General features: G+C 40.5%; 1 non-coding gene across 1 annotated transcript; it reads left to right on the forward strand.

Annotated features, from left to right (window-relative positions):
- The first annotated feature begins 2,572 nt into the window (after positions 1–2,572).
- On the forward strand, positions 2,573–2,680 carry LOC127740414 (small nucleolar RNA R71). The gene has a single exon (XR_008001091.1). It is a non-coding gene; the product is annotated as a small nucleolar RNA R71 (small nucleolar RNA).
- The last annotated feature ends 7,913 nt before the right edge of the window (positions 2,681–10,593 follow it).

The raw sequence follows: 10,593 nt of genomic DNA on the forward strand, positions 1-10,593 counted from the left end.
GAATCTCTCCATCTTCCTTGACTAAGAGGTAGAAGCTTTTGCCTTCCCTTTCCTCTTTTTAGAGGTTTCTCCGGCCTTAGGTGCCATAAATGGTTATGAAAACACAAAAAGCAATGCTTTTTCCACACCAAACTTAAAAGGTTTGCTCGTCCTCGAGCAAAAAAAAGAAAGAAGGACAAAGAATAATAAGAAATAGAGGAGTAGGAGAGTTGTGAGTGGTTCGGCCAAGGGGGAGAAGAAGTGTTTGTGATGTGTGAATTTGAAGGATGGATGAGGGGTTTATATAGGAGTGGAAAGAGAGGGTAGGGTTCATGTATTAGGGGTTGGGTTTGGGAGGAAAGGATTTGAATTTGAATGGTGAGGTAGGTGGGGTTTTTGGAGAAGAGTGGGTGAAGGTGATTGGTGAAGAGGTGATGGGGAAGAGAAATTCAGGTGATTGGTGAGGGGTATTTGGGAAGGGTGTGAAGAAGAGAAGGAGTGAGTTAAGGTAGGTGGGGATCCTATGGGATCCACAGATCCTAGGGTGTCAAGGGTTTCTCATCCCTGCACCATTTTGGCGTGTAAACGCCCCTTTGAGTGCCAATCCTGGCGTTAAACGCCAGATGCTGCCTATTTCTGGCGTTTAACGCCAACTTTTCTTCTCTTTCTGGCGTTTCACGCCAGCTTGGTGCCCTTTTCTGGTGTTAAACGCCCAGAATGGTGCCAGACTGGGCGTTTAATGCCTATTCTGCTACCCTTACTGGCGTTTAAACGCGAGTAAGCTCATCCTCCAGGGTGTGCTATTTTCAATGCTATTTTTTATTTTTGCTTTTGTTTTTGTGACTCCACATGATCATCATCCTAAAGAAAAAATAACAATGGAAAATAGAAATTCAACATAGATAAGTAAAAATTGGGTTGCCTCCCAACAAGCACTTTTTTAGTGTCAATAGCTTGACAGTGAGTTCTCATGGAGCCTCACAGATACTCAGAGCATGATGATGGCCTCTCAACACCAAACTTAGAGTTTGAATGTGGGGGCTCTGTTTGACTCTGTATTGAGAGAAGCTTTTCATGCTTCTTCTCCATGTGTACAGAAGGAGATCCTTGAGCCTTCAACACAAGGTAGTCCTCATTCACTTGAAGGACCAAGTCTCTTCTGTCAACATCAATCATAGCTTTTGCTGTGGCTAGGAAGGGTTTGCCAAGGATGATGGATTCATCCTTATTCTTCCCAATGTCCAGGATTATGAAGTCAGTAGGGATGTTAAGGCCCTCAACCTTCATTAAAACATCCTCTACAAGTCCATAAGCTTGTTTCATGGATTTGTCTGCCATCTCTAGTGAGATTCTTGTAGCTTGTACCTCAAAGATTCCCAGTTTCTCCATTACAGAGAGTGGCATGAGGTTTATGCCTGTCGCCAGGTCACACAGAACCTTCTCAAAGGTCATGGTGCCTATGGTACAGGGTATTAAGAATTTTCTAGGATCCGGTTTCTTCTGAAGTAATGTCTGCCTAATCAAGTCATTCAATTCATTGGTGAGCAAGGGGGTTCATCCTCCCAAGTCTCATTACCAAATAACTTCGCATTCAGCTTCATGATTGCTCCAAGGTACTTAGCAACTTGCTCTTCAGTAATATCTTCATCCTCTTCAGAGGAAGACTACTCATCAGAGCTCATGAATGGCAGAAGTAGGTTCAATGGAATCTCTATGGTCTCTGTATAAGCCTCAGATTCCATTGGTTCCTCAAAGGGGAACTTCTTTTCGTTCAAAGGACATCCCAGGAGGTTTTTCTCGCTGGGAATCACGTCCTCCTCACTCTCTCCATCATGGTTTTGGTCTTGCACTCTCTCTTGGGATTTTCTTCTGTATTGCTTGAGAGAGTGCTAGGAGGAGTTTCAGTAACCTTTTTACTCAGCTGACCTACTTGTGCCTCCAAATTTCTAATGGAGGATCTTGTTTCATTCATGAAATTTAGTGTGGTCTTAGATAGATCAGAGACTATCGTTGCTAGGCCAGAACGTCTCTGCTCAGAGTTCTCTGTCTGTTGCTGAGAAGATGATGGAAAAGGCTTGCTATTGCTAAACCTATTTCTTCCACCACTATTGTTGTTGAAGCCTTGTTAACACTTCTGTTGGTCCTTCCATGAGAGATTTAGATGATTTCTCCATGAAGGATTACAGGTGTTTCCATAGGGTTCTCCCATATAATTCACCTCTTCCATTGCAGGGTTCTCAGGATCGTAAGCTTCTTCTTCAAAAGATGTTTCTTTATTACTGCTGGATGCAGCTTGCAATCCAGTCAGATTCTGAGAAATCATATTGACTTGCTGAGTCAATAATTTGTTTTGAGCCAATATGGCATTCAGAGTATCAATCTCAAGAACTCCTTTCTTCGGAGTTGTCCCATTGTTCACAGGATTTCTTTCAAAAGTGTACATGAACAGGTTATTTGCGACTATTTCAATGAGTTCCTGGGCTTCTGTAGGTGTTTTTTTCAGATGAATAGATTTGCCTACAGAATGGTCCAATGACATCTTGGATAACTCAGACAGACCATCATAGAACATACCTATGATGCTCCATTTTAAAAGCATGTCAGAAGGACACCTTCTGATCAATTGCTTGTATCTTTCCCAAGCTTCATAGAGGGATTCACCTTCCTTCTGTTTCAAGGTTTGAACTTCCACTCTAAGCTTACTCATCTTTTGAGGTGGAAAGAATTTAGCTAAGAAGGCATTGATCAGTTTTTCCCAAGAGTTCAAGCTGTCTCTAGGTTGTGAGTTCAACCATATACAAGCTCTATCTCTTACAGTAAAAGGGAAAAGCGTAAGTTTGTAGACCTCGGGATCAACTCCATTGGTCTTAACAGTGTCACAGATTTGCAAAAATTCAGCCAAGAACTGATGAGGATCTTCCAATGGAAGTCCATGAGACTTGAAATTCTGTTGCATCAGCGAAACTAATTGAGGCTTAAGCTCAAAGTTGTTTACTCCAATGGCAGGAATAGAGATGCTTCTCTCATAGAAGTCGGGAGTTGGTGTAGTAAAGTCACCAAGCACCTTCCTTGCATTGTTGTTGTTGGGTTCAGCCATGACTATTTTGTTTGCTTCCTTTTCGAAAATTTCTGTCAGGTCCTCTTCAGAGTGTTGTGCTTTAGCTGCTCTTAGCTTCCTCTTCAAGGTCCTTTCAGGTTCAGGATCAGCTTCAACAAGAATACCTTTGTCCTTGTTCCTGCTCATATGAAAGAGAAGAGAACAAGAAAGTATAGAATCCTCTATGTCACAGTATAGAGATTCCTTGAGATGTCAGAGGAAAATAGGAATAGAGGGATGAGGTAGATAGAGAAGATTTCGAACATATAACGGAGGATAGAGTTCGAAATGCTAATTGAGGAGAAATGTTAGTCCTTAAATAGAAGGAGCTGAGAGGGGGGAATTTTCGAAAACAAATTTTTAAATAAAACTAAAAAATAAAAATTTAAAATAATCAAAAAGAATTTTGAAAAAGTGGTTGATGGTTTTCAAAAATTAAAAGTGAGAAAGTGGTTAGGTGGTTTTGAAAAAGATTTTGAAATTAGCAATCAAAAAGATATGATTGAAAATTATTTTGAAAAAGATGTGATTGAGAAGATATGATTGAGAAGATATGATTGAAAAAGAAATTAAAAAGATTTGATTTTGAAAAAGATATGTGATAAACCACTATTTTATGGTTTATATTGCATTTAATTAAGTGGTTTTATCAAGCTTTTCACCCACTTATTCATAAGATTTGCATGATTTTACAATTCCTTCCTAGTTTAGTTCTATAATTGAAAACACGCTTCTTTGGTCTTAATTTATCTTATCTTAATCCTCTCCTATTACCATTCGATGCCTTGATCTGTGTGTTAAGTATTTCAGGCTTCATAGGGCAGGAATGGCTTAGAGAATGAAGAGGAAGCGTGCAAAAATGGAAGGAACACAAGGAATTGAAGAGATGGCCAGTGAGAAGTCACGCGGTCGCATGGCTCACGAGACCGCGTGAAATGGAAGAAATCAGAGTGATGCATTCGCGTGTCTGACGCGGCCGCACGGACTGGAAGCTGCACGAATGACGCGAATGCGTGGACGACGCGGCCGCGTGACGTACGCGATCTGCAGAATTACAAAAGTCGTTGGCAGAGATTCTGGGCCGCATTTCAACCCATTTTTCGGCCCAGAAACACAGATTAAAGTCAGGGAACATGCAGAGACTCAACATGCTTTCATAATTCACTTTTCATAGTTTCTCTCTCCTCTCTCTTAGGAATTTAGGATTAGGAATTTTAGAAATTAAGGATTTATCTCATCTTCACATCAAGTTCAATATTCCTTTATATTTATTTCTCTTCTACTTTGAGATACTTTAAGGCTTTTATTTATGTTTGATTTATGTTGCCCAATTGGCTTATGAATATTTTCCATGTTAGATTTGACTGCTTTGAATGAATGTTATTTGAGGTATTCCAGATATTTATGATTCTTATTTAGGATTTTATATTATTGGCTTTGATTGATTAACTGGAAGCTCTTGAGTTATCAACTATTCATGATTGATTGTTATGTCGGCTAATTCACTGGAATTGCACTAACTCTAGTCTTTCCTTAGGATTTGGCTAGGACTTGGAAAATCTAACTAATTAGTTCACTTGACTTTCCCTTGATTACGCAAAGGTTAACTAAGTGGGATTAACTTCCATTCTCATAGGAGTAACTAGGATAGGACTTCCGAATTTTCATATCTTGGCAAGAGTTTATTTTATAGTTAATTATTTATTTTATTTGTCATTTAATTTACTTGTTCCTCACTTTCAAAACCCCAATTTATAAAACCCATAACCAATAATATGAACATACCTCCCTGCAATTCCTTGAGAAGACGACCCGAGGTTTGAATATTCGGTTATCAATTTTAAAAGGGTTTGTTACTTGTGACAACCAAAACGTTTGTACGAAGGGATTTCTGTTGGTTCAGAATCTATACTTACAACGCGACTTTATAAAATTCTTTACCAGCGAAAATCCTAACGTCAATATGATTGATAAGAGAAGATATGAAAAAGATAAGATTTGGCAAAATTAGTTTTACAACTTGAAAAATTAAAAAAGATTTGAATCGAAAACAAAATTATCTCCTTGATGCTATCCTGGCGTTAAGCGCTGGTGCACGAAGTTTTGATCATCAATGGTGCCATCAACATGGTACGCTCAATTGCAATCTCAACTCTTTATCACAACTTTGCCCAACTAACCAGCAAGTGCACTGGGTCGTCCAAGTAATAAACCTTACGCGAGTAAGGGTCGATCCCACGGAGATTGTTGGTATGAAGCAAGCTATGGTCATCTTGTAAATCTCAGTCAGATGGATTCAAATGGTTATGGAGGATTGATAATTAAAAGATGAATAAAAACATAAAATAAAGATAGAGATACTTGTGTAATTCATTGGTGAGAATTTCAGATAAGCGTATGGAGATGCTTTGTCCCTTCCGTCTCTTTGCTTTCCTACTGTCTTCATCCAATCCTTCCTACTCCTTTCCATGGCAAGCTGTATGTTGGGCATCACCGTTGTCAATGGCTACAGTCCCGTGATAAACCCCATTTTTAGGGTTTATCTTGTATTGAATTTAGAGTATTTTGATGACCTTTTCTCGCATTTAACCTATGAATTAGCATGGTTTTGTAATCTCTCCCGTATTTGTGCTTAAGTGTAAAAACATGCTTTTTAACCCTTATTTTGATGAACTTTAATTCCTCTTTGATTCGATGAGATGCCTTGATGTGTTTGCTAGTAATTCCAGGATTGAAATAGGCTAGGCATGGATCAAAGGGAGCAAGGAAGGAAGCATACAAGTGAGAGAAGCATAAAAAGTTAAAGAAGTGGAATCAGCCAAGCACGCGCACGCGCACAAGGCGCCAAGAGTTGATTAGGAGTTGATAATTAATTTGAATGCCTCTAAAGCTAGTCTTTCCTTTAGGAGTTGATTAGGATTTGAGGAATCAAATTGATTCATCCACTTGACTTTCCTCCATGGTTAGAGGTTAACTAAGTGGGAGCAATGGACAATTTGTCATCACAACTGAGGAGGATAATTAGGATAGGACTTCTAGTTCTCATATCTTGCCAAGAGCTTTGTTAGTTGTTAGTTTATTTCCTTTGCCATTTATATTTCTTGTTCAAAATCTTAAAAACCCCAAATAACTCACAACCAATAACAAGACACTTCATTACAATTCCTAGGGAGAACGACCCGAGGTCCAAAACTTCGGTTTATAAATTTTAGGGGTTTGTACTAGTGACAAACAACTTTTTGTATGAAAGGATTATTGTTTGGTTTAGAAACTATACTTTACAACGAGATTTCATTAGTGAAATTCTAAACCGTCAAAAATCCAATCATCAAAATGGCGCCGTTGCCAGGGATTTGCAATGGTGTTATGTTATTGGTTATTGTACATATGTGAATATTGTGAATATCTTGATTTTTGCTTTATTTTCTAGTTTTTGTTAGTTTTATTTTGCTTTCCCATTATGAATTCTCACTTTGGCTATGAGTTTGGTTCTAATTATGTTGTAGGTGAGGAGGACTATAATGAGGATGTGTATCAAGGATGGGACAACCAAAGGTGGGAGGAGCCATATGCATATGATCAATCTTCATGGCAACAACCTCCACCAATGCACTATGAAGAAGAGCCATTCTATGATGCATATCAATCCAATGGCTATGGTGAATCTTCTTGTGACTTTCAAGAACCACCACCATATGCCTATGAACCATACCCTCAACATACTCTCAACCATACTCACAAGCCCCTTTTTACCAACCACCTTCACATAACCCTAACCCATATCCATCCTACCAACAACCATATGAGCCATATGAATAACATATAGAGCCACCATCACTCCAACATCAACATTTTCAAGAGCCACCCCCTCCATATTATTACCAAGATGAACCACCTCCAATATATGAAAATTTCCAACCACAAGATGAATACTACTTTCCACCACAACCTCCCATGGAAGAATACTCATATCCTTCAATCCAAGAGTCATATGATCCCTATCATGATATCCAACAATCTCTAATGGATGAAACCCTTGGTGTTCTTGTTCAAGGGCAAGAAGAGATGAAAAGGGATGTGCAAAATTTCATGGCTGCCTTGGATGCGGTAACAAATCAATTAGCATCCCAATGCTTGAACACTAAAGGAACTCCCATCGCTACATGTGGAGAATCGAATGAAGAACATAGCATGAAGGAGAGATTGGAAACTCCGGTGGGAAATGAGGGAAGTTGCTTTGTATTGGAACAATTGGAGGAAGCTTTAATTGTTGAAGACAAGGAAGAAGTGATAGAAGACCCAGGAGATGCGGAGCCTCCGTGGGAACATAGAGTTGAAGAAAACCCCTCCAAGATGATTGAAATTGATGCTAGGGAGGAAAGTGCACACCTTCCAAGGCATATTCCATATGAAGACTTGGATGGGATAGAGCAAGAATTGAGTTCCCATGGCAATAAAGAGCAAGCATCAAGTCCTAGTGGTGGAGAATCCTTTGAACTTGAAGAACCTTCTCCCGGTGCATTTGAAAATATTGTGGAGGTAAACTTCTTTCACCCTCCCAATTATAGTTTGATTAAGGGAAAAGACTTAGATAGTATTAATGAACAAAGGAATGAATTAGAGAAATCTTGTAAAGAGGTGGAAGTCCCTAGAAATAGAAGAACGGGGATTGGTTATGCTTTGTCAAGATCGTTGGAAGCATCTTTACCTAGGTTGTCATCTACACTTTCATTTGAGTGGGTAAAATTCATTTCTATTAGCCTTATTGTCCCACTTGAGTATGGCTTGCTTGAAACGGATGGTCAACTTAGGATGCTTTGTGGGATGAAGCGTAAGCAAAAGATGTTTCGTGGTTGGCGTTGCAAATCAAGGCTCATTTTGGTTGATACTTCAAGAGTTGAATACAAAGGTGGGAATAGTGCTCAAATAGATGGGTCTATGAGGTTTGTTGGGCACTTCATAGAGAATTCATATTGTTCACCACCCGGATGGACTAATAATGATGATCAACCTCAAGACGGGTATGAAAATAAAGTGTGGGACCCCGGATCACAAGAAGAAGATCGACTTTGGGAGCCCCAAGCTTGTGAAGAACTCCATCAACACTTGGCTCAATCCATGAGAAATATTGGGGCACAATGGAGAACCAAGCATTGGTGGGAGTTCCAAGATGAGTACAAGCACAAGCCACCATGACAATGAGTCTCTCAAAATAGTAGGTAGATGTTTCATATAGATTTGGTTGTATAATTTAATTGTTAGCATAGTCACATGTATGTTGTGTTTAGTAGTAGATGAATAATATCAAATTGCAATTTTGTGAATTGTATGATGGTTGATTGAATAAAGAGTTGTGAGCAGTATAGGGAGCACCTGAGCACAATTTTTCTGCTTAAAGAGCAATAAAAAAAAGAAAAGAAAGAAGGGGGTAGACGCACGCGCACGATGTACGCGCACACGTCCCTGAGCGGATGCATCATCACCCAAATTCCAGAGAGTTGGGCCTCTCTTGGGAAAACACTATGCCCTGAGCCCAACACAACCCACGTTGACGCGCACTACATGCGTGCACGCCGATCACGAGAACAAGGACGTGCACGCGGACGCACACCTGCCGCGTCCGCGTCGATCTGCTGCTGCAACTTCTGAGCCAATCTCCAAAGAGTTGCGTTGGATCTGGGCCAACTTTAAGCCCCCAGCCAACTCACCTCGTGCGGACGCGCATATGTCGCGTACGCGCCCATATGCCAAAAGGAGGAAAGGATGCGAGCGCACGGATCGCGCTTGCGCGCTTTATGTTACATCACCAATATACGTGGACGCGCACTTGCCGCGTGCGCGCCCTCGCTGATGCTGCCATTCTAGGCCTATGTCAAGAGAGTTGGGCACGCGCTGAGCCCACTCTAAGCCTCCAGCCCAACTCAATGTACGCGTGCGCGCACTGTACGCGCACGCGCCCCTATATAATTTCCCCCATCCACGCTTGAACGCGCTGTACGCGCATGCGTCGGTTTCTAATTTCATCAATGTACGCAGATGCGCAGGGTGCGCGCTCGCGTCGATTCAAAAAGAGGATAACCCTAATGCGCGACGAGCATTGTGATAAACCACTATTTTATGGTTTATCTTGTACTCAATTGAGTGGTTTTTATCAACTCTTTACCCACTTATTCATACTATTTGCATGGTTTTACATTTTCCTTCCTAATTATGTGCTTTGATTGAAAACATGCTTCTTTGGACTTATAATTTCTAGTATTAATCCTCTCTTATCACCATTAGATGCCTTGATATGTGTGTTAAGTGTTTTCAGAGATTACATTGCGCAGTCGCGCACCTATCATCCCTCTTCTTCTCCCTCTCACCGTCTTCTTCCTCCTCTCTCCTTTCCACAGCCTCTGCTCCGCCGGCCACCACCACCACACGGCCAACCCCTCTTCGCTTGCTCTCTCTCTCACTTACCCACTCCGCCCCTCTCTCACTCCCTCCTCTCCACCGAGCACCACCACTGCTCCGCCGTGACCGTCACCCTCCGCGGCGGCACTCCGCCCAGTCCACTCCCCCTGCTTCGATACTTCCCTGCCCTACTTCCATTTTCACACTGCTCCCAGGTTCCTGCTTCAACCTCTGTTAAAATTTGATTACCGTTAGCTAAGCTTAATGTTAGTTAGTTAGAATTGAATTTGTGTATGTTAGATTAGTTAGAAATAATTGCGGTTAGGTAACTAGGACTGGATAGAGGATTCTAGGCCTGATAAGTGCTCCGTTTGTGCATGATTTGCTGTTTGTTTACTTGGGTGCTGTATGTTGATTTTGGATTGCTTTTTTATGAAATTTGTGTTGCTGCATGCTATCCCGTTGCTGTTATGCTTGACTGATGTTGTAACTATGCTGTTTGTGCTACTTTGCTATCCGGGAATGTCCAATTTTAAGCCGGAATGCTGCCCAATTTTCAAGGAATCTGTTTTCATTTCAATCTCTATTGCAAGTTTGGGCTAATTTCCGTTTCCTTTTGACTTCCGGGATTTGCACCAATCATTGTGAACATGATTTCTATGTCTAGCCCCAACTTCTCTTTTATTGAGCCTAAATATCATCATACCACTAATCCATTTTTTTAACTCACTGATTTCTTTAAACAATTAACTTCCACTCACATTTAACCCTCTTTAACCATTCTTTCAAAAGTATGATGATTTTATTGCTTAACGAGTTAGAGTTGTTGACTTTAGTGAACATTGCATTCTTGGTTTACTTGTTCACTTATGCTTACTTGTTCCCAGCATGATTGTTTATTAGCCAATTGATATCCTGAACATGCTTTCTTTGCTTTGTGCTAAGTGCTTCATTGCTTATATTCTATCATACTTTTCAGGATGTCAGATAAAGGAAAAACTATAGCCACTACCTCCAAGAAAAGAAAACATTCTATGCCCTCTATTCCCTCCATTTACAAGAATTATGCTAAGAATCCATTGAATGACGAAGAAAAGGAAAATCAGTTGCTACCCTCTACC

Source organism: Arachis duranensis, chromosome 6 (assembly GCF_000817695.3).
Source record: "Arachis duranensis cultivar V14167 chromosome 6, aradu.V14167.gnm2.J7QH, whole genome shotgun sequence".
Taxonomy (NCBI): Eukaryota; Viridiplantae; Streptophyta; class Magnoliopsida; order Fabales; family Fabaceae; genus Arachis; species Arachis duranensis.